Source organism: Equus caballus, chromosome 4 (assembly GCF_041296265.1).
Source record: "Equus caballus isolate H_3958 breed thoroughbred chromosome 4, TB-T2T, whole genome shotgun sequence".
NCBI classification, from domain to species: domain Eukaryota; kingdom Metazoa; phylum Chordata; class Mammalia; order Perissodactyla; family Equidae; genus Equus; species Equus caballus.
Window position 1 is genome coordinate 52623458 of NC_091687.1, and position 23796 is coordinate 52647253.

A 23796-nucleotide genomic window follows, 5' to 3' on the forward strand; every position below is an offset into this window, starting at 1 on the left:
AGGTGGTAACAGAAGGTCTTTCAAAGAAAGAACATGTAAGCAGAAACCCAAAAGCATGGAGAGAAGCAGTAATGAAGTTTTCTGAGGGAAAAGTCTTCCAGGCAGCAAGAACAGCAAGTGCAAAGGCCATGACATAAGACCATGCCTGGTGTGTTAGAAGAAAACAGAAAAGACCAGTGGGCTGGAGTAGAGTGAGTGAGAGGAGTGGCAGAAGACGAGGACAGAGAGAGAGGACACATGCCTTGTAGGCAGACATAGAGATATAATCTATGTAGAGTTTCATGGGCCACAGTAAAGACTTTGGATTTTCCTCTTTTCAGGAGTTTTGTGTGGAGGAATGACATTCTTGCTGAAAGAAGAAAATAAACTATAGGGAGGCAAGATTAGAGGTAGGGAGATATGTTAGGAGGCAAGTGCAATTGTTCAAATGAGAGGAAATGGTAGCTTACATTTGGAAGACAGCAGAAAGGTAGTGAGAAGTAGTCAGATTCTGAATATATTCTGAATATTACTAAAAGATTGGCTATGGTGTGTGAGAGAAAGAAAGGCATCAATAATTATTGCATGGTTTTGCCTTAAATAAATAATCTTCTCCTAGATTGTCATAACTGCAAGACAGCCTCTTATGGAGGGGGGTGGAGTTACAAGTTCAATTTTGGAATCAGTAATTTTCAAATTTACAATTAGTAAAAAAAAAAATCAGATTTAAAAAATTTTTTTGGTGAAGAAGATTGTGCCTGAGGCAACATCTATGCCAATATTCCTCTATTTTGCATGTGGGATGCCACCACAGTATGGCCTGGTGAGTGGTGTAGGTCCACGCCAAGAATCCAAACCTGTGAACCTTGGGCCACCCAAGCAGAGCATACGAACTTAACCACAATGCCACCAGGCTGGTCCCAAAATCAGATTTTTGTAGATAACCATGAAGAAGTGTCAAGTAAGTGAGTGGGTTTCAACACTCTAGAATTCAGGAAAGAAAGTTAAGATTAAAGACCTAAATTTGTAAGTTATTCAAGTATAAACGTATTAAAAGTTCTAAGACAAGATAAAATCATTTGGAGAGTGAGTACAGATAAAGCAGAGTTTTAAGACTGATTCCTGGGCACACCAATGTTTAGCAGTTAGGGAAGATGAACATAACCCAAGGAAGCAGATTAGAAGGGCAGGCCAGTGAGTTAAAAAAGAAAAAAGAAAAAAATGCTGAGACAAGGATGTTCCAGAGGCCAAGTGAAGAATGTGTTTCAGTGAGGAATGAAAGAGCAAGTGCATCAAATGTTGATAACTGGTAAAGATGAGAACTGGAAATTCACCATGATTTTATGGAGAAAGGCCAAATTCAAGTTGCTTGGCTTTTCTTTTCTGCAGGTACCACCTTATATTTCTCCAGCATTTGGAATGTAGACTAATTAGACTATTTATTTTTGAGATTATATTTGATTTCTTATCCTAATTTAAAATGAGAGCCAATAAGTGGTATAATCTTAAGTATGATTAGAAAGCTGAAGACCCCAGCCTCTCTGCCTCCGGTTTGATGCGTGGATTAGGAGTGCTCTGAGGGTCATTCTACACAGCTACATGAGACTCTTGAAAATATACAAATAAACCTCTGAAAGCATTACATCTTTCATTAGGCATGAATGCACACATTTCCAAAGCCACCAGGAAATAGTTTTGAAACCAGTCTGATTGTTTTCAGCAACAGTCAAAGAACAAGGACAGAATAGATTAATGCTTTTTTGTGGACACAATTTGATGCATGATATGATTGAATATTTAGCAAGCCATTTGGAGATTTTTATTTAACTTCCATTATACACAAGGGTTAAACTATCAGAGGACCACATGCCAATAAGATAGGGTAAGTCTTCCAAACTAAAACATTTTCACATCTGTGAAACACCTGAATATTTGTTAAGTTTGTAAGTCTATGTAGTTATAAATTTAATTAAGTTCCAAGTGATATATTAATGAAGAATTCGGGCTTCTAAAATGAATATTGTACTCAAATTTGAGCCTCTCTTCCATATATTCCTTAATATTGACAATCAAATTGATATGAATCCTGATATCAATTTCCCTACATTAAACCCAGCATATATGGGGTTAAAACCAAAATACTCATTCCCAGCTTACTCTCTGTCTTCCTGGCTCCAGAATCCACTATCCTCCATGGAGACAGACACCACCAAGGACAAGCACCTGGATTCATTATCTCCTCCCTGGAAAGAGATACAGGCTTATGGGAAAGCTGCTGACCAGCAAGGTCATGGGCTCCCCCTTCTCTGCAAGTAGTCTCAAGGCCAAAGAGAGACTGGTGGGAAAGCTCCCACCAGCAAGGCCATATGCTCCCCTCCCTTCCCCTCCTTAAAACCCCAAATAAAAACCCTTCCTTTTAGCTTTTTGGGGCGTTTGGGATTTCAGCATTAGCTGCCCTCTCTCCTTGCCTTGCGCTGTGCAGTAATAAAATTCCTACATTCTTCCACTATACCCGGTGTCAGAGATTGGCTTGCTGCGCAACTGGTAAGCTAACTCACTTCAGGTTCGATATCAGATTGTTCAAAGTAAAGGCCTTGTATTTTATTTTTGTTGCAAAAACAATGTCTTTAGGCTGAAGGGAGCTAACAGGGTGCAGTGCAACAAAATGGAAGGTTATATTCTTGTTTAAATAGTAGTTAGCAATTAACCTTGTGCTCCTGCTTGATTATTTCTATGTGATAAAAAGGAATAAAAACAAAGAAATGGCCAGCTTTTTATTAAATTTCAGTTCTTACTACTGTGTTTTACAAGGAGATTATTTTGTATTCAAATGCATGATTCACAGAAATTTTAGTTTGCCTTATATTGGTGTTAGTGATTTTCTGTGGTTAAAGATTTGAGAAACATCTCACTGACAGTGAATGAGTTAAAAAGGAATATATTGTAGACAATGTATTTATTACTGATTAGAGATAACTAATAGTCAATTTTTAAAAAAAGGAATAAATTAGCATGTCCATAAACATAAGTAGCTATAATACCAAATACGTATTTATTAACTTTTCATGTTCCAGATACTGTACTAAGCTCTTGATATGTAACTAATTTCTCAGAAGAACTCCAAGGGATACGACTATTTTACAGATGAACCCTATTTTAAACAATGGAAACTTGAGTTTGAAAATTTTAAGTAATTTGGTGAAAGTCACAATCAGTAAGGTGGCAGCCAGGCTTTTAATCAATACTCTATACTGTCCTGCTATGTACAAGTCCAAGTCTATACACCAAGACTAATGGTATGAGAGACTGTAAATCTTTTACAACTACCAACGTCTGTTCCCAACAGGCTTATCATTCAGTCTTACAGTTCCATCATTAGAATAATTTGTGAAGGTTTTCTGGGCTTTTTTAAAGGCCTAAGACATAATGTTCTCTGAGGTTGACACAACCTCTAGCTAACAACAGCACAGATTCATTACTCATTACCAGTCATTATTTCCATGAGAGCCTAGAGACTAGAAATGACATAAAGCTTTTTCTTGCCTAGTGTGCCCCCAAAAGAATTTTTCTAAAAACAGTATAATGCCTTAGACACATTTCAGTGTATATTTTTTAGAATATACTCTTTAAATGTATCCATTGTAATGCAAGTACAATAGCCATTTGACAATCATCATTGTCTATCAAAATAGTAATGAATAAGCTCTTTTTCAATATTTAGACATTTCACTTTGGTTCATTTTTTCCCTTGAAATATTATTTTCTTTCTCCTTTCTCCAACTCAAATTCATCCTAATGTAAAATATTTTTTGTATTTAAAAGTCTTTATGTTAATCACCCTTTCTTTTCATCCTTAACAGTGACAGACAACAATATAACATTTATATATATGTGAATTCAAATTGAAATTTTAAAAATTTGCTGGGATGATTTGTTCTTAAAAGTTAAAATTCTTCTGGATTTAACTTTTATCATGATGATTGCTAATATTCAAAGGATCAAATTATCATATTTTAAATTCTGGTAAATAATTACTCATCATAAGAACATGAAATTAATTTGTAAGTATATCTCTTAATGAAGTGGATATTAATGTTCCTTCATCTTGTGCTCTATGTTTTTATAGATTGAGGCAATATATTATAGTAAGATTTGATAAGGGAAAGATCTACACCTCTTATTTGAAAAGTGTAAGTATGATGACTGGGATAACAGAGGCAGGAAAGAAGAATCAACTTGACTCTTGACCACGGGCAGACCAGATTTATGAAAATGTACACAGAGAATTCAAGGATATTGCCATGAATTGCCATCGAGCCATCTGTAACATTAACAGCACCTGTGATGAGAAGCCTTTGAAAACTTTCTGGTACCACTGGTACTCCCCCACAGAAGAGGCAGGGATGTTTTGCAAGTAGACCCTGGGGGTCAAAAAGCCTGATGCCATTGTGTTCCAGAGAAAGAGAGAGACACAGAGACACAGACAAGAAGGACATTGAAAAGAGAAATAAAGTATATGGTAGAAAATAAATAATCTACTATATACTATTTTACTGGTTAAGATTGTACAGTGCTAATAACAGGGTGATTGTCTTTTACAAACTCTTTGGTTTTTATTTAACCAGTATTTTGAGCATAAAAATTAGCACATACAATTTTTAACTTATTATACTTAATTTTATAACATCAATTATAATATAGGCTTAAATTTTATTAAATGGTTATTCAAATTATTAATTTCATCAAGCAATGGCCAAACCTATATTACTGATTCTTTTCTTAACTCCTGTAGATATCAGTTGAAATGTTGACTCAGATGTAATCATATAAAGAAAATCATGATACCTTTTTCAGAATGTGTTTATTCAATCATTCTTTCCTTCAATAAGCATTTATTGTGCACCTTGGATGTACTAAGAATTCTTCTAATTTCTGGAGATAATAGTACTGAATGAGACCAAGTCATAGCCCTTATGAACTTTATATTCTAGTGGAGAAGGAGCTAGACAACAAATAAATAAATCAATATGTGCAATTTTCCCACATAGATATCCCAAAGTTTCTCAAGTTTTTATTTTTTCTGAATGGTGAATAGATCTACCAAATTTTACAAATTTTCTATCTTGTCTATTTTTTAAATACAAGATGCTTATTTTATTTAACTTATTAATAAATGAGGAAACCAGTAAGATATTAGATCATGTTCAAAAGAGAATTCAGAAGCACAGATATGAACGGTCAGAATTGCTGAAATGAATTTCTTAATAGATACAAAACTGACTTTTTTGGAGGTGAAATAGGCAAATTCACTTTTTATGGATAAGGATTATTGTCACTGCTACCAATTTCTGCAAATCACAGAGTTATAAAATAGCTTAAAAGCAATGAAATGCATAGACAACCGAAAAGAGTGTGCTAGACACAACACCAAATAATCTTTTGGTCTGCTCAAAGTCTCTAATATTTTTTCTGACAGTCTATCCCTCTTGTGATCATAATAATCTCAAAGATTATTCTTGATTATAAAACGGAATATTAGGTTTGACCTGATTATTTACGTAAGTGTAGCAAGAGTGTTAATTTATCATACTCCTTGGGTTTGCTTTGCAATTCCTGAGTCATACATACAGCACTGAAAAGCTACAAAGGCCATAAATTAACTTCTGCCTGGATATTTTCATAAGGAATCTCAGATTTTACTTTTAAAAGCGTCTATTTTTCTATCCGAAGGCCAGGAAGCCAAGCCCAAGAATCTCTCTCCACCAGATTTTATTGGCAGTACCTATACATCAAAGTGAATTCCTATCTTCTGGAAGTCCCCCAAATTTTTAAATTTTCCTAGTCTGCCAGGAATTTTCCTTACTACCCTTAAGGGTAAGCCTGGAATCTTGTAAGCCAGGTATTGGGCCAGTTTCTTGGGAGAAGTTTAGGGCATTGGCTCCATAAGTAAAGCCTTTTTTTTCCCTTAAAGGCAGCTTGTCATATCTGATTAAAAGAGTGTCAGTCTCAAATACAACACCCCAGGGAAAACCTTGTAGTGTAGATTCCTAGTGTGCCTGTGCAAATATTTCCATTAAAAGTAAGGAGACAAACTAATTTTCTGAATTCTGGAGAAGGATGTATGTAGTGGGTTGAATTCTGTTCCTCCCCACCTAAAACTCTCAAAATCTTAACACCTGTGAATGTGCCCTTATTTGGAAATAGGCTCTTAGCAGATGTAGATAAGAATTTTCGAGGTGAGATCATCCTGGATTAAGGGTGGGCCCTAAATCTAATGACTGGTGTCCTTACAAGAGAAAGGAGAGGAAGATTTGAGACTTGGACATGTTGAGGGAAGTCCATGTGAAGATGGAGGCAGAGACTGAAGTGATATATCTGCAAGCCAATGAGCCCCAAGAATCGCCAGCCACCTTCAGAAACTAGGAGAGAAGCCTGGGACAGATTCTCTCCTCAGAGCCTTTAGAAGGAATCAACACTGCTGACACATTGATTTTTGGACTTCTCGCCTTCAGAACTGTGAGAGAATAAATTTTCTGTTGTTTTAAACCACCAAATTTGTGGTAATTTGTTATGGCAACCTTAGAAAACTAATACAGGCAGTAAATAAGAACCAAATATAATTTTTAAATGCTGCATTTCAGCTTTAAGAAGCAGATTTTACTATGTTGTATGCATTATAGATAGCTTAAGAAAGAGAAAGAGCTTCTCGTATATCTGCTAAATGGAAACTTAAAGCTCTACCAACAATATTCCAAACAAATCATCACAGTAAAATTTTCTTCATCAGTTTACTCAGTCTTAGGAAATGAACTCTCATTCTACTAGATCTTGGGTTAGTGGTCTAATTTCACGAAGCAGGCTACTAGTATGATCTGAAAGTTGTCTGTGTGATGTCAGCTCCAAAGCCTGTACTCAAGTCTATTCTTTGAAGTATCAATCATTCAAAGTCTCAGAGACCTTTGTTAATGACACAACTCTGCTCTGTAGCTTATGGCAGAGACTTCAGGCAACCATCAAGCAAAACAAAACTGTGTAGAGACTTAATTACTTTTGTTAACTTATCACCATAATCAATAATATCGTATCATAATCAATAATATCTAAACAAAAGAGAATAAAATTATTCATTGGGATATAGCATATAACTATTTTATAGGAATTTTGATCAATTTTGCCCCTGGAAGTAAAAATGTGTTATGCATAGAGAGAGCATCGACAAATTTCTGACGACTTCCCGTATTTCTGAAATATCTAAGTTAATAACATTTTACCTACACACACATTATCTAGGAAAGGCTGAGTGTCTCTTGTGAACTCACAAATTTTCCCACAAAATTCTTACAATAGGTCTTGTGATAGATCAAATGAACATAACGTTGTCTCATGCTTCTTTATTTATAAGATTATATGATAGAATAAATCTTTGTGTTTTCTCAGGAGACCTGTGGGAAATCTCGAAAATAGTTTTCGGTGTAAAATATATCCTGGAAATGTTTTCATTCTTTTCTAAATTCAGGGACAGATTTTAGGAAGGCAACATCAAAAGAGTTGTCAGGGGCAATTTGGACACTGTAATAAAATCGAATGATGAGTGTCTCAGAAACAATTCCTAGTTACCTATTTAATCAAAGTGACAGCAAGAGGTTTTAGAAACAAATCTAGAAGACAATAACATTGTAAGAACTTTAGCTCTTCCATAACTGTGGAAGCTTTCTTCTTTTTTGTTTGTTTTTGTTTTTAATTGAATAATCAGGGACATAATTAAGTCATCAGAAAATTGTTCTGATGAGACACAGTTTCTGCTATCTAAGCAGGTTACAGAGAAAGTAAAGAAAATCCTTTCATAATATACATGAAGGCGCGAATCACTAAAGCCAGGAAGTAAGCCCATCGAAAGTGAGCAAATGCTGTTAAAATTTTGACATACTTCATAGCTTCTTTTCAGATTTAGCTCTTATAAACCAAGGTTAATAAAGTCCAGCTTTCCAAGTTTTATCCTATATTATTCTGTTTCATATTCTGGAACATAGCGATGCTTTATTTCAGGACAACGTACATTCTGAGGACTCCTAGGGAACCCTTAGCAGTCTGTAAGGGCAAACTATTTTCATAGTAATATTAAGATGTTACTTGTCTTTTTCATTTTCATTCTCTCACAAGTGTACATTGGAGTTTTCCAGAAGCTACATGATGTGTGATATTGCAACAAATTGGATGCGGAAGCTTGTTGAGAATCTAGCTCCCATCTATTAATTCCTATATTAAACACCTTATAAAAATGTAAAGCAATGTCACTCTTCTAGCCAAAAACTTTTAAAAAAAATAGTTGTTTTCATAAAAATATATTCTTTGTATTGACGTGCAATTGTTTTACCACTGCTATCTTTAAATAAACCAATAAACCAGTATTTTAGAAGTCTCTCAGTTTTAAGTATTAATATGACAAATATCAACAGTTATAACCCACAAAATAATGATCTTTGGTGTCAAAAATAATTTCTAATAGTTTAAGGATATGCAGAGACAAAAAAGTTTGGGAAAAGCTACTTTAGGAAAAATCTACTCCTTCTCCTTAAAAACCAAAAGCACATACAGAGTCGTGTTTCTCTGTCACTATTACTCCCTGTATAGTCTCAACCACCATATTAATTGTAACTTTTAACCAGAGTAATGAACTTCTATTTCTAAAGTCATGGAAAGAGACACGTTTCTTAAAATGTAATTTGAATATATGTGTAGGCCATCCTTTTATAGAATACACAGAAAATCGGAACTGCACTGACAGACAAGATAGCAACATCTAGATCACAACAACAAAAAGTAGCTCAGGAAGATGAGAGGCACTAGACACAAAAGAGCACATGTTTTAGAGATTAACAAAACTTCATTAAAATCACAAGTTATCACATAGAGGAATTCAATATTCACCAAGAGACAGGCTTCCTATTTTATGAATGTAGCCAGAAAAATCTAACAAGAGCACAGGAAGGAGGCCTGTCAGAATCACAGCCAAAGGAAATAAGACTCCTGTTAGACCCACTGAATAGCTACACGCTCTGGACCATCTTACACCTCCCTAAAGGGCTGGGAAAACCTGCACTTATCTAGAAATTCACTGAAGATCTAATGACAGAGAGGAGCTACAAGCAACTTTCTTTGTAAAGATTATTTTAGCCATGGCAGGTCTTATTTGTTGCTTTGCTCTGCAAAAAGACTAATATCATTCCTGTTATTGGATCTTACTAGGAAACGGTGACACAACAGCAGAGTACAGAGTCTGGTGAATGGGAAGAGAGAATGCATGAATGAGAAAAGTCAACTCGATTTGAGGAATCTGTGGCAACTGCCCTGAGCAGTCCAAGAAGGTGCTACCGACTACTCCTGAAAGCAGTCCATGTGCTTGTTGGCTGAAAGAGATACTACCATCTAGGTTTGTGAGAAACTCTATTTATAGTTTTAATTTTTTATTTATAGTTATTTACTTAAGTTGCATGAATATAAAACATTGAGATACCGAGTTTTTAATATCATCTTGAGGAGCGTTAGAGAGAATGAATATACTCACTATAGCCAATACATTGGTCTAGAGACATTCACATATACTATTCAGGAGTGTGACTGCATTTCTTCCAGAGGACTATTAACTACATAATTGAAGCCTTAAAACTGTGCCAATCCTTTCATGCAGCAATTCCACTTCCAGAAATTTATCTTAAAGGGACATTCAGATATTGTCAGAGTGTTAAAATATAGTGTGTAAATAATAGAATAGTAAAGAAATAGAAACAAACTAAACATGCATCAATGCAGAATTGGTTAAAAAAAAGTAACAGTTCATCCTTGTAATGAAATACTATTAGTGGTTTCAAATAATGGTGTGACTTTATTTATTTCTCCGTTCACTCAACAAATATTTACGTGCTCCTAATATTCCAGGAGCATAAAGAAATGAATAAAACGAAAAAATCCCTGCCCTCTAAGAGCTTACATTCTAACTGGAGAGACAGACAAAAATGATAGTAAGTAAATATACATAGCATACTATGATATTACTAAGGAGATAAATAAAGCAGGGAAATGGAGTGGTGGGATTTAGGATAGGGTGGCTGAGGAAGGACCCATGGACAGGATAAAATTTGCATAAAGATGCAAAGTAGGTGAGAGGATAAACTACACAGAGAACTGGAGGAATAGGATCCTACACAGAGAGAATAACTAATACCAAGTTCCCTGAAAAACAGCAAGGGCTCAGCACAGGCAGAGGGAAGTGAGCAAAAAAGGTGAGTAGGAGGAGATGAGGTTAGACAGGAAAAGAGGTGCCAGTGAAGGAGTTTGGCCATTGGACAGAATGGAACAGAGAAGTAATGTGATCTGTCCGACATTATAAGATTATTCTGACTGCCATTTTAAGAATAAATTTGAATGAGCTAAAGGTAGAAGGACAGAGACCAGTTGTAAGTTTTCTGCAATAATCTAAACAAGGGATAATAGGGCTTGGGCCTGGGTGTAGCAGTGGAGGGGGTAAGTGGTAAGATCCAGGGCTCATTTGGAAAGTCAACAGCAATTTTATCAGATCAGATGTGGGACATCAGTAAAGGATTTAAAAGATGACTTCTAGATTTTGTTTCTTGAATAACAGAAAGGATGGAGTTCTCATTTACTGAGCTAAGGAAGAAGAATAGCTTTGGCAGATAACATCAATCAGATTTGAACTTGCACTTTGAAATTTTGAATCTTAAGTTTGAGATGCCTATGAAATCTCCTATAGATATGTCAAATCGTCAGTTGCAAGTATCAGTCAGGAATTCACTGGAGAAGGCCAGGCTGGAGATGTATATTTGGGAGATGCCAACCTGTAAAAGGTATTTAAAGGCTTCAGACTATACGTGAGTACCAGGGGGAGGGGTATAGAGAGACAGGAGAAGAGGTAGTAGGACTGAGCCCAATAACACTCCAATGTTTGGAGACTCTGGAACTGAGGAGAAACCGGTTAAGGAGACCAAGAATGACCAGCTGGAAGAATAAAACCAGAAGAGGCTCTGGAAGCCAAATGAAGATAGAGGTTCAAAAAAAGAGAGGGACCTATGGTGTCAAGTAAAGGTCGAATAAAACGAGGAATGAGGATGGAACACTGAATTAGAAGTTACTGGTGATCTCATCATAGAACAGGTTCAATGGCATGGTTATAAAATTGGGCATAAAAATGGATCTAACTGAATCTATATTTATAGATATGTAACATTTTTGAAGCCTGATTAAGAGAAAAATCAGGGTATAAAACAATACATATTTGGAAAGTTTAGTACAAACTCATTAAACATATATATGTCTATATCTGTGTGTGTCTATATATATGCATATTTGCTATTAAAAGTACATATATAGGAAAAGTATGAAATAAAGTCCACTAAGATATTAACATGGATCATTTTTCAACAAGTAATATATTAAAATTTTTACTTTTTAGCTTTCTTTATAGCTTTTTAAAAATGAGTATGTATTAGTCTTGCAATCAGAAATAAAAAAGCCTAAGCAATTCCTAAAGAATAAGGAATGAAAATACACCATGGAATTATAAGGTAATCTTCATTATGGTAAAAATATCTGTAAGATAAAAAATAAGCTAAAAAGACTTTTGGGGGGGCCGGCCCGGTGGCGCAGCGGTTAAGTTCGCACGTTCCGCTTCTCGGCGGCCCGGGGTTCGCTGGTTCGGATCCCGGGTGCGGACATGGCACTGCTTGGCAGCCATGCTGTGGTAGGCGTCCCACGTATAAACTAGAGGAAGATGGGCACGGATGTTAGCTCAGAGCCAGGCTTCCTCAGCAAAAAGAGGAGGACTGGCAGTAGTTAGCTGAGGGCTAATCTTCCTCCAAAAAAAAAAAAAAACAACAAAAAAAAAAGACTTTTGGTTCCTCTTAAATTAGGAAATGTTTTGGAAAAATTTGGTTGTAAAATATATTTGTACTTAAACACTTGAAGAAGTTGATAGAACTCTTTCTTCTTACACTGTGAATTATTATTTACTAAAGAGTGTTCTTTTACTTCAAAATAAAAATCTGATTTCAATTGCCCTTAATGGTCTAAAAACAAGATGCTGCATTTAAAACACTCATAAGAATATGGATTAAAAAGTTGGAATTTTATTCTTTTTCCTGACAAATCCAAGCTTTATTTTTCCTACGGCTCAATAAGTGTTTAATGTAGTAAAGACTTATATTTTACGTATTTTAATAGAGATACTTCAGGAAGGCCTCAGTTTACTAAAAAGATCCTCAAAAGTAAGCATGACCCAGGAAGCAGCTGTATCCCATTTCCAAAGGGAAAAAATGCACCATGCTGGATTGTTTAAAAGAAGTAATATAGTGGTAAATTTTTTTCTTGTGATTTAGTTTGAAATACTGTGCCTAAAATGCTGAGCTTGAAGTCCCATAAAGCTTGGTATGCTTTGCAAAAAGCACTCCCAGCCTAATTTAGGCCAGGCGTCCTTTTGCTTTGAAGGAACAAAAAAGAAACATTAACTATTCCTAGCCTTCTCCTTAGGAACTGACTCAAAATTTCCTCAGTGGTCATGGTGATGTTCATGGCAAACTGAGCTAATTCGTGAATGAATGAATGAACCAATGAAATCAAAAGAAAACAATAAGTCACATTTTATCTTAAAAGAATGTAAATGTAAAGTCTTGAGTGTAAATGTAAAGGCTTGCAGTCAAATATATTTTTCTTTTCATGTGAGACAGTTTCCTTTCAAAGCTTTAGTAGCTTCAGGCATGTGCTACCATATTTAGATCAAGTCTCACTGTGCTGTATCACTGTTTAAAATCAAATATAAGGTAAATTTAAAGAAAATATTTATATATTTATTCTTCAGTCCAAATAATATAAATGGAGCTTCAGTCTTATCTGATATTTGTTATTCCTGTACTTCTTGCTTTCTTTTGTAAGAACTACCTTCCTCCTTTTTCTTGTAGTCACTCTGAAAGTACCCTATCTTTCAATACCTCCATAATCTGAGCTTAGAATACAAATAACATTAGTGTCAAATAGCCAAATATTTCTTCTACTGATCTTATATAGAGGAAAAGTTCGTATTCAAAAACCAACCAAATAAAACGCATATTCTAGTCAATAAAGTAATAACTAAAAATATAAAGCTATGAGGTATAAATAAAAAGTCATTAAAGGGGATCATATAAAATACTTGAAAATGTTTGATTGTTCCAAAGGAATGCAGGAAAGTAGGAACAAAAGAAGAAAAAACACATAGGACAAATAGAAATAAAATAGATGGTAGACTTAAACTCAACAGTGCCAACAATTACATTAAATGTGAATGGACAAAACACTCCTATTTAAAGGCAGAGATTTTCAGAACAAGTTTTCAGAAGGATTCAAGTATATGCTGCTTACAATGATAAAGTTGAACAAAGTTGAAAGACTTAACTATCTGACTTTAAGGCTTATTATAAAGATACAGGGTATAAGAGAGCTTGTCGTGTGGTACTGTCATAAAACTAGATAAATAGATCAATGGATCTGAATATAGTCCAGAATAGACCCAAATATATAGTCAATTTATTTTTGAAAAGATGCTGAAGCTATTTAATGGGAGAAAAGAAAGTCTTTCAACAAATGGTGCAGGAAAACTGGATAAACATATGGAAAAAAATAAAACTTGACCCAAACCTCACACCATACATACATGAGGTGAATTGTCAGCATAACGTAAAAGCTAAAACTATAAAGTGCCTAGAAGGAAAAAAAAAATAAGATAAATATCTTTGCAAACGAAGGAAAACAATTTTTTAGAAATAAAACGGCACTAGCTGTAAAACAAAAAATCAACAAACTGGACTTAATCAAAATTTTAAAACTTGCTCATCAAAAGATGATATGACACCACGAAAAATCAAGCCATGGAACGGGAGGAAATATTCACAGTTAACATTTCACAAGGAACTTGTATCAACAATATATAAAGAACTCCTACAAAATAAAAACATAAAGACAAAAGAAAAATTTGAAATGGGCAAGAGACTTCAAAAAGATGTGCGAATGACCATGTGTATCTCTTATCATCAGGGAGATGCAAATTAATACCACAATGAGGTACTGCTTAACAAACATCCACTGATATTTCTAAAATTGCACACAGACAAACACATATCACAAATATTTCCAAATGTTGAACAGGATACAGAACAACTGGAACTCATGCATTTATTGCTGGTGAGTATTTAAAATGTTACAACTACCTTAGAAAGTGTTTGTCATTTTCTTACAAAGTTAGAGAGAAACCAGCCTAACGATCCAGCAACTTCTCTTCTGCATATTTACCCAAGAGAAATTAAAGCATGTTTCTACAAAAGTATTTGTACAAGAATACCCACAGAAACTTTATGCATAATAGTCTAAAACTAGAAACAATCAATGTCTATCAACAGGTGAATGGGTGAACAAGTAATGACGTATTTATCCTACTTGGCAATGAAGAAAACTGATACAAGATGAATCTCAAAGACTGTATATTGAGCGAGATGAGCCCAACACAAAAGTGTGCATACTGCATTTTCTATGGTGATAGAAATTAGAACAGCAGTTGCCTGGTGGTAGAGAGGTGGAGATTAACTTGTAAGGGGCAGGAAGGAACTTTTTAGGTTGGTGGAAATGTATTATGTCTTGATTAATCTAGTGGTTATACAAGTGTGTACATTTGTCAAGAATCATCAAATCGTACACCAAAAATCTGTGCATCTTATTGTACAAAAATTACACTTGTGTGATCATATTATGGAGCTCTAGTTGCTTGGATTCACCTACTGGGTTCCCAAGTATCAAGCAACACACTATCTTTGTTTTACCTAGGAATCCTAAAGCTAATTCTACCCATAGGATATAGTGATAGTAAGTGATAATCCTTTATAGCAATCCAGTGCATAGAGTTTTAGAACAAATATAGCTCCCTTTTTGCCTTAAAATAAAACCCTGAAGCAAGAAGGCAGACATGATTATTTCATGTCATAAATGAGGAAATTGAGGCTTGTTAGCAGGACAAATTAGAAAGAGAACTTGAGTTTTCTGACCAGTCCAGCTCTTGTTTCAGTACATTAATAGAGAAGAGCTGCCTTCTTAAGGCGTTAATTGATTGCCCCATTCAACAAGCACACACTGACCTCCTAGCTGGGCTATTGGGTAACAAGGATAAATACCACAAGACCTCTATCCTCAAGGAGATTGTAGTCTGTGCTTTGCAGCAGCACACTGTAGGATATCTGTTTTCAAAGCACTGTGCAGATGTGAAGATGTGACTGCATTTTCCATATTATCTTTTATATTGAAATTGTTAGACATCTTGATCAATAATCTAACAAAATGTATTCATTAGAAAGAAAAACTTTTGGACTTTTAATTCATCACTTGTTCAACTCTTCAAGTCTTTAATAGTAGCTTTTTTTGCAACAGACCAACCCACTAAATGTGTGCCTTTACTTCTCAACTGGAAGTGGAGGCCTCAAAACCCCAGAAGAGAAACATTTGTTTTGGCCTTTATTTAGCTGTCCTAGTTGAGAATATATGGATAGCCTGGAGAAGGAGGGATCCTGTCAAGTTTCCATAAAACCACCAACTCTGACCCCACAGAACAGTTTGTTCCTTTTGTTGGTTTTCACATTCCCTGAAACTTGGAGGTGATGACAGGAAGAAGAAAGCCTCATCAGCAAAGAAATGGGAAAGTTACCTTAGAATGATTTGAAGCTTGGTACTCCTGTGCTCTATTTTTTATCTAATAAAAGATATAGTTTCAATTTCACTGTGAAAATTAAAGCAATTTTAATTATTTTGAAATGGTGACCTTACCAAGGATATCATTCAGCTATAATATTTTTTTCCATTATAGCCTTAAATCTAGAATTATGATGCTTAATTTTTCATTTTTAAATTAACAGAATAGAATAAATGTACCTATTGCAAACTTTTAACTTATTCAGATATATTAAAATTCATACCTTTCAATCTGTATAAAAATAAAATATGTTGGTATTTTATATGGCCTTTCTGACAGATTACAAATATCCTAAACTGCTGTATAAATAGTGAGCTTTAGAGCAACTGAAAGCTTCACTTGTAACTTTAATGAATGTCGAGTAATTCTTATTTAACATTTTAGAGGAGGTTAATACCATATTTGTTATCCATTTTTTCATACAAAATGTGATTTGCAATTAGTCTGCAGAATAAAAAAACACTTAAGACTATAAATTTTATCATAAAAATCACCAAAATGAGAATTATAATAAAGAAAGATTTAAATAGTATTCAGTAAGAAAGGCGATGGGTGTTTGAATTGTGACCTTGAATATGTTGAATAAATTGCTAAATCTTGCATCTAGCCTGAATGAGAAACTCTGATCAAAAGGAGAATCAGTCTCCTTTCCTAGTTTCACCACTAATTAGATGTGTGATCTTGGGAAAAAATAGAGAATTTTAGAATGCGATGAGGATCCAAAGGACTCTGAAGAAATTTTCGCCAATCGCAAAGACCACAACAGCTCATCTTACAACCTCTGCCTGATCACTTACATTAACGAGAATTAATGGCTTCACCAAGCAGATGTTCTATTTCCTATAAATTATCTGAGATTACTTCGGTTTAAATAAATATTCATGTTAGTTTTAATCTGTGCCCTGGAGACAATTAGTTTACTTGAAGAATCTTAATCAAGACTACACACTCTAGGAATGGTTAACTACTACTTGGAAAATCCTCATCAGAGTCCTACTCTGCAGAATGATGGTCATAATCAATTCAATTATCCCGAGTCTTGATCCCTCCTCTGTGTCAGATGGTATGGAAATTAGCCTAAGGAAAGTTAGCAGTGATTGTTTTGTGGTGAAATGAATATTATATAAGATAGCATGGACTGATCACTTCTGCTTTTGGTTGAATGAGGTATAAGAATTTGGGTTAGCTCAATGGTTCAAAATGGTGGCCTGCCCCTAGGGTTATGTCCCTCATTCTGACTAGTGGACTAACCTAATTTTACTACTGGAATATTGTCACATTTGCCTCAAGGGACTCTTTTGTTTAAATTTGTCTCAATTCATTGCAAGAGTGCTCAAAAGAACAAAGAAACTGCGTCAAGTTTGCGGGTTGAATTCCTGACTTGTGTGTGTTTGCTAATAAATACATGTGTGGCAGAATTTGGCCTGAGACTTGCTTTTATTCTATCACACCAAATGGTAGTGAGGTGCTGGAGGCTAAAGATATCTACCCAAAGGAATCTAATAATTATTTTTTTCCAGCTTTATTGAGATATAATTGGCATATAACTGTGCAAGTTTAAGGTGTGCACGATGATTATGTATATGTTGTGATGTGATTTCCACAACAACAGGAACCCAATAATTCTGAAGGGCTAAATCAGTTTAGGTAAATTCGCAACAGCAACCCATTCTGTTTTTATTTTTGTGTTAATGTCTCAGAATACCATTTATTAATTTGCAAAGAGAATATCAAATTTTAAGTGAGCCAGAAGATGTCTATTAGCTGATGAACACATTACCCCTTCTGGTTTTATAGCCCCCTTAGGAAATATTCTTTATATTGAGCTGACACCGACTTCTGTAAAACTTCCATGCATTTGTCATGGTTTTTGCCTTCCGGGCCACACACGTAAGCCTAATCCCTCTAAAGCAGGGTTAAATTTTTAAACATAAACTCAAAGTAGAAGACCCAGAACATGACTTAATTTTTCTATTTTGATTGAGACCTCATTTACCAGAACAGTATAAAATTCAGTCTCAGTTCATTTAAATGTTTACCCTTTCCAAGGCACGTGAAAACCCCAGAGTCTCACAAAAGTTAGCTCATTCAGGGAGTCCTTTCTGGTCTTCAGTCCATATTTATCACTTCTGATTTAGTCATTATTTAAGACCAAGTGATCCCTTGAAGAAAGCTGCTCCTGTGCAAGGTGAGGATCCTTGCTGTGATCCACAGCCCTGGTGCTTAAGGTAGGGCCTCTCTAGTTGCAACAGACCATTCTACTCTGACAGTCTGCCACATCCCTGGAAGACAGCATTTTGGGAATCTTTGCTATTGGTAGAATTCCAAATGTTGGCCCTTTCCCCACTAGGGGAGAAACTTCCCTAGCTCCAGGAATTCCTGCTTCCCCAGCTCCGAGAAATCTGTACTTATTTGCAAGCACACACCTGCACATTACCTTCACCCTACACCGTTTCATCATCCCCTTCCCCACCAGGCCCCAGCACCATCCCCCTAGAGGGAATTACTTTTCTGATTTTTTTTAACCATAGATTAGTTTTGCCTGCTCTAAAATTTGTATAAGTAGAATCATACAATATGTCCTCCTTTTTTTGGGTGAGGCTTCTTTCACTCAGCAACATGTTTTTATAATTCTTCCATGTTGTTTGTATCAGAAATTCATTCCTTTTTATACTACTATAGTAGTGTTCCATCATATGAATATACCACAGTTCTAGTCATTCTCCTATTAACAGACATTTGGATTGTCTCCAGTTTTTTAAGTACTATGAAAAGTGTATTTGTGAACACATTTTCTATTTTTTCTTGGTTAAATATATTAGGGAGGAATTGCTGGGTCATAAGGTAAATGTATGTTCAGTTTTATAAGAAACCACCAGAACTTTATTGAAAATGTCTGTACTATTTTATCTTCTCACTAAAAATAAGTTGCTCCACATCCTCCTCAACATTTAGTATTGTCAGTCGTTTTAGTTTCAACCATTCTGTTGAGTATGTAGTAGTATCTCATTAAGACTTAAAGCCTATCTTGTCCCATAGACTTTCATATCTTTTGGTATTATTAACTTCAGCTATAAGCCTTGGTGAAACCATGCCCTGTGTGTCCAAGTTTCAAATCTTAAGAAACATCCCAGTTGGAAAATGATGACTATACAGGCCTACTCTTAGTATTTCCAAGGGTTGAAACAGGAGTATAAATGGAGATCAACATATTATAGTCTGATACTTAAAAGTTCTCAACCAAGCCAGCAAATGTTATTTAAACATGTTGTAACCTCCTACTTTGATATATCTACCTTCAGAATGACCTAGGGGGTTAGATTCACAGTTTACACCTGAATGTAGAAGTGTGCGGAAGCCAGCCTGAAGCCCTCTGGCCTCCATTGTATCCCAGCCCTGGCTCCCTCCCACCCACCGTGAGGTTCTTCTGTGCATATCCACATGGACAGTCCAGGCCAGGCGTCTAAGCTTTGTTCTTATCCCCATAGATGGCTTCCCCATAGCTACCCCTTGGGTCTAGGGAAGCACACACCAGTGTAGTAATCTGGAAGTGTGAGGGGGCACTATGGGCAAGGAATTCTGGGATTACAGGCACCTGAAGGGTAGGCCAGAAGGGGAGAATGTGGACTTTAGGTGGGCACATCCTTTGACCCTCACTCAAATCCTTGCTTTTTGGGAGAAGTGTGGCCAGAGGCAGAGACCCTTCTTGCACAACTCTGAGCATAGTAGTGTGAGAACATCCATTTTATCTACTACTAATGTTTCATTTTACTACTTGTCTGAGTGACAACAATTCCTTGCTGGGCCACCACTGTTGCTGCATTGGTAGATCATGAAGGAACTTCTCATTTCCTCAGTCTTTCCCCAGTGTTTGGCTGAGAAGAGAGTGATATTTTCACGTGGAAAACAGGAACAACAAAACCAGTCAACAAACACAGAAAATGCAAAAGCATAGAAATGGATGTTGACCTCCTCAGAGAACTTCTAATGGCTGATATCTAGCGATATTACTGAAATAGCCAAAACATAAATAACTAGAGAAAAAGAACACTCCCCCCGCCCCGCCTCCCAACACACACATGCATGCACATAGCCTGGCCAAAATTACATACATTTGGATCATTCAGAAATTCAGAAAACATTTATCAACCATAGTTAATTTGATTGAACAATGCCTATATATGGTAGTCACTGTTCTAAGGGCTTTACATACATTATTTATTCAATACTTACTTATTATCATCTCCACTTTACAGATGTGGAAACTGAGGCATAGTGAGGTTAAGATAAAAAGGTTGCTCATTTACTTGCTCGAGAGTGGCAATGGCAACATTTAAATCCAGACAGTCTGGCTGCAGAATCCATAGGCCTGGCCAGGAGGCAATGCTGGGCAGTCTATGTGTGAGGTGTTTTATGAGGTGTTTTATATAGATTAGCTAATTCTAACTGTGACATAGGTATAATTATCTCTCCTTGACAGATGAGAAAACAGAGGCTAATTTGCCAAAATTATAAAACCAGTAAATGGCTGAGCTAGATTTTACTAACTTGCCAAAGTTATATAACTAATAAGTAGCTGAACTCAGCTTCAAACTTGATTAAATTATATTTAGGGCACATAACATATGAAGGCAAATTGTAATATTTTTTAGGGTATTTAGAAAAATGTTTTTCGTGTTTTTCATTTTCAATTCACACATAAAGCAGTGAAATTCAAGTATCTGGGCATTTCTTTTACATAGAGCACTTCATCCTTTAACAATGCCTAATAAATGAGGCATTACCGTCCCTCACTACACACGGGGAAGATGTAATTTGATTTCCAGTCCTGCAGCCTAAGCCAAACCTGGGGTTTTGAAAGTCGTGTTATAATTGGCATTAACTGTATGTGATTTTTCTCAGGGAGGAAAAAAATTTTCCCTCTTACATATAGAAAGCAATATACCCACTAGGTATCAAACACATCATTTCATTTCTGTATAAATCTATAGATAAGATAACCTAGTAATTTCATATTTCCCTGTGAATGCAATAAAATCTGAAGAAAATTGAAGAAAAAATATCTACAGCAGTCATTCAATATGCATTCCTCAGTACATTCCAGAGCTTGGAGCACATACAGGAAAGTATGGAAAAAATGACTGCCTGAGCTCTCCTACTTAGAAAGATTTAATTTTCCTTCTGAGCCCTTAGTGTGAGCATAGGTGCGGCATTTTATAGTACATCTGTCACACGTTTTCCAGTTGCCACTGAATTGAGCATGTGCTTCTTGAATGTAATAGGGATTAAAAAACTAGAAGTTTCTTAGAGGAAGCAAGCACTTTCTCTCCTGCACAGAGAAGTATTTGCACATTTAAGCATAAACTGAGACTTCGGCTCACCACAATAGCTTACCACCCTACTCCTCAATGCACTGCTTTTAGGATAAGGGGTCTTATTTGAAGAGCTATTCATTGACTAATTATTCTGGTTATTTTCTCAAGCCTCACAGTAAAATTCGTTTTTCACAGACGTTGAACATGCTAGTTCTGAGGAGAGAGTCCCTCCACAAATGGGGAATATTAGTGTGTGAGTGTTAGTGAGTGTGTTTTACTTTCCTTAAACCCTCCTCATAAAATGTCAATGAAGACTGTTGCAAAATTTATCTGTGCTGTTTGTTTAGCTTTGGAACTTGACTTTCCAAGAATGCTTCAGCAATGAATGAGAGGCCCATGGTACGAATGGACCCCACGCAGCTGCTGGCAAAAGGGTGCCTGGGCACAGCCCATACGGAGCAGGAAGTTGCTCCCAAATATTTGGCAGTCCTACTGGAACATGGAGCCACCAGCAACCTGGCTGCCCCAAATCCTTTCCTAAATGATAGGGTCTCTTTGGAAGGATGAGAGCCGACATTGCCTGCGGCAAGGCTTAGAAATGAAAACTTGGAGCAAAGGGAGATGAAGAGGAAAACAAATAGGATGTGGCTTCCTTCCAGCACCAACAGTCATTGGAGAAATCCTTTAACTTACTGGTTTAGGAAAACGAGGCTTCAAGGTGAAAAATATTTTTCTTTTGTTGGGTGTTTGAACTCTGCGCTGCTTTGATTTGTGATTTATACTTCACTGGGGTTTTTTGTTGTTGCTGTTTGTGGCTTTGTTTTTTTTTTTTTAAGAAACAAAACCAAATCCAATAGGAAATGAAAACAAATGATTACCCTTTATTATAGAATAAAGATTGTGTGGAAAGTATTTTTTTATTAACTTTAAAAAAATTTATGGGGGGGGGAATACACTATTTTGAGGATTTGCTACATGCTAGAGAACACGCTAAGTGTTTAACACATATTCTGTTTGGTGCTCATAATTACACTCATAACATATTTATTTTTAGCTCACTTTTGCTGATGTAGAATTTAAGATGAAAGGAGGTAAAGTGACATGCCCAAGGTCATACAGCCACAAGTATGATTTGTGGTGTTACCTTTGTGCAGCAGAGAAATTCATTCACTGTCACCACACTGTAAAGCAAATTGCCTGCATTTCTCATTATTATTAATTATTAAATAATTTTGTCACATAACAATATTTTCTACCAAACACAAATTTAGATGTTTTCCAGAAAATTCCATTGTCCATTTTATAATCTGACTTTAACAGGATTTCCATAGAGATATACATTTCCAACCTGTCTGGTTACATGATTAGAATGAAACATTATTACACGGAATCAAAAAGGGATTAAATTAGGAGACTGTAGAGATTGTCAAGTCATGCACTGCCCACAGTAGCCACTAGCCACATGTGGCTATTTAAATTTAAATTAACGAAAATTAAATGGAATGAGAAAAATTCATTCCTTAGTAAAACTAACCACATTTCAAGTGCTTCATAGCCACTTGTGGCTGGTGGCTACTGTATTGGACAGTACAGATTCTAGAATATTTCCGTCATCACAGAAAGCTGTAATGAGTAGTGATGCTCCATTCCTCACCACTTTACATTTCAGATTAAGGAGCAGAATTCCAGAGTTACTGTTTGTATAACAAATAACCATGGTGTGCTTCCTCATCCAGGCCTCTTGTTCCCACACCACGCTGTCATGTACTAAATTTTATATGATTAAAAAAAGTGAACACTGAATTATATGAACAGTAAGAAATTTATTTCTTGTTTATGACATGCCAAAGTGAGGGGAAATGATACTTTTTGTTTCAGGATCTTATTGTAAACCATATGATTGATGGCAAAGTTAGAATTCTTCTACCCAGATAACATGTTTCTTATCAAACTGCTTCATAACCTTGAGGGGACAAAGAAATAATGCTATGAAACTTTGATCAATAATTCTTTTTCATATATCCAAATACTTGTAAGAATTTACATCTTATTATTAAATGATGATGCTTTAATACAAAATGTTTTTCAAATTCCAATTTTGTGATAAAATAAAGTGATCTTTTCAATTAGACTTAATAATGAAATTTAAAATAAAAACTACCAATATATTTTGTGAAAAGGAAACTAATTTCCAAATGTTTTAAGCCTTAGTTTTCACAATATTTGGAGGTTGTCATTTCTTCACTGACACTTTCATATAATTAGTAATATGTAGATTATACACCTAAATCTACATTTTCTCATTTGAGCCTAAAACTTCTTGTAAACGATTGTAAACACATAGACCAGTACATTTTGACTAAGACCAAAAAAGTTTTTCTCTATGCTTATTTAATGTTAACACATAGGATTATTTGACTGCCTATTTCCCCTACAGTAGTTACAGCTGACTTTAAATAATACTCCACTGGGTCTTTGCAATAATACTGGCCCTGCTACATTGTAAGTCATACTAGTCTATTAGGAAGGACTCAAAATGCATTAGTTATTAACTTTCCTCACAGTGTTCTGATATAGGAAAACAGCTGGCTAAATTCTGATTCACGGGAGGGAAAAAGGAAGCACAACACTGTGATTATTTGAGAAGTTGTTCAGTATACCAAAACACGCAGCAACTTGAACGTCAAGTAACCTGGATCTGATGGCTCACAAATGATCATAAAG

The 23796-nt window shown here is 35.6% G+C and overlaps 1 protein-coding gene across 1 annotated transcript in view; it reads left to right on the forward strand.

The window, feature by feature from the left end:
- The window catches only part of LOC138923694 (collagen alpha-1(I) chain-like), a 221156-nt gene that overhangs the window by 135493 nt on the left and 61867 nt on the right, over window positions 1-23796 (forward strand). Inside the window, exon 4 of the mRNA XM_070264300.1 lies at window positions 9226-9409. The gene's annotated coding sequence lies outside the window, so the exon portion shown is untranslated. The remainder of the gene's footprint in view (window positions 1-9225; window positions 9410-23796) is intronic.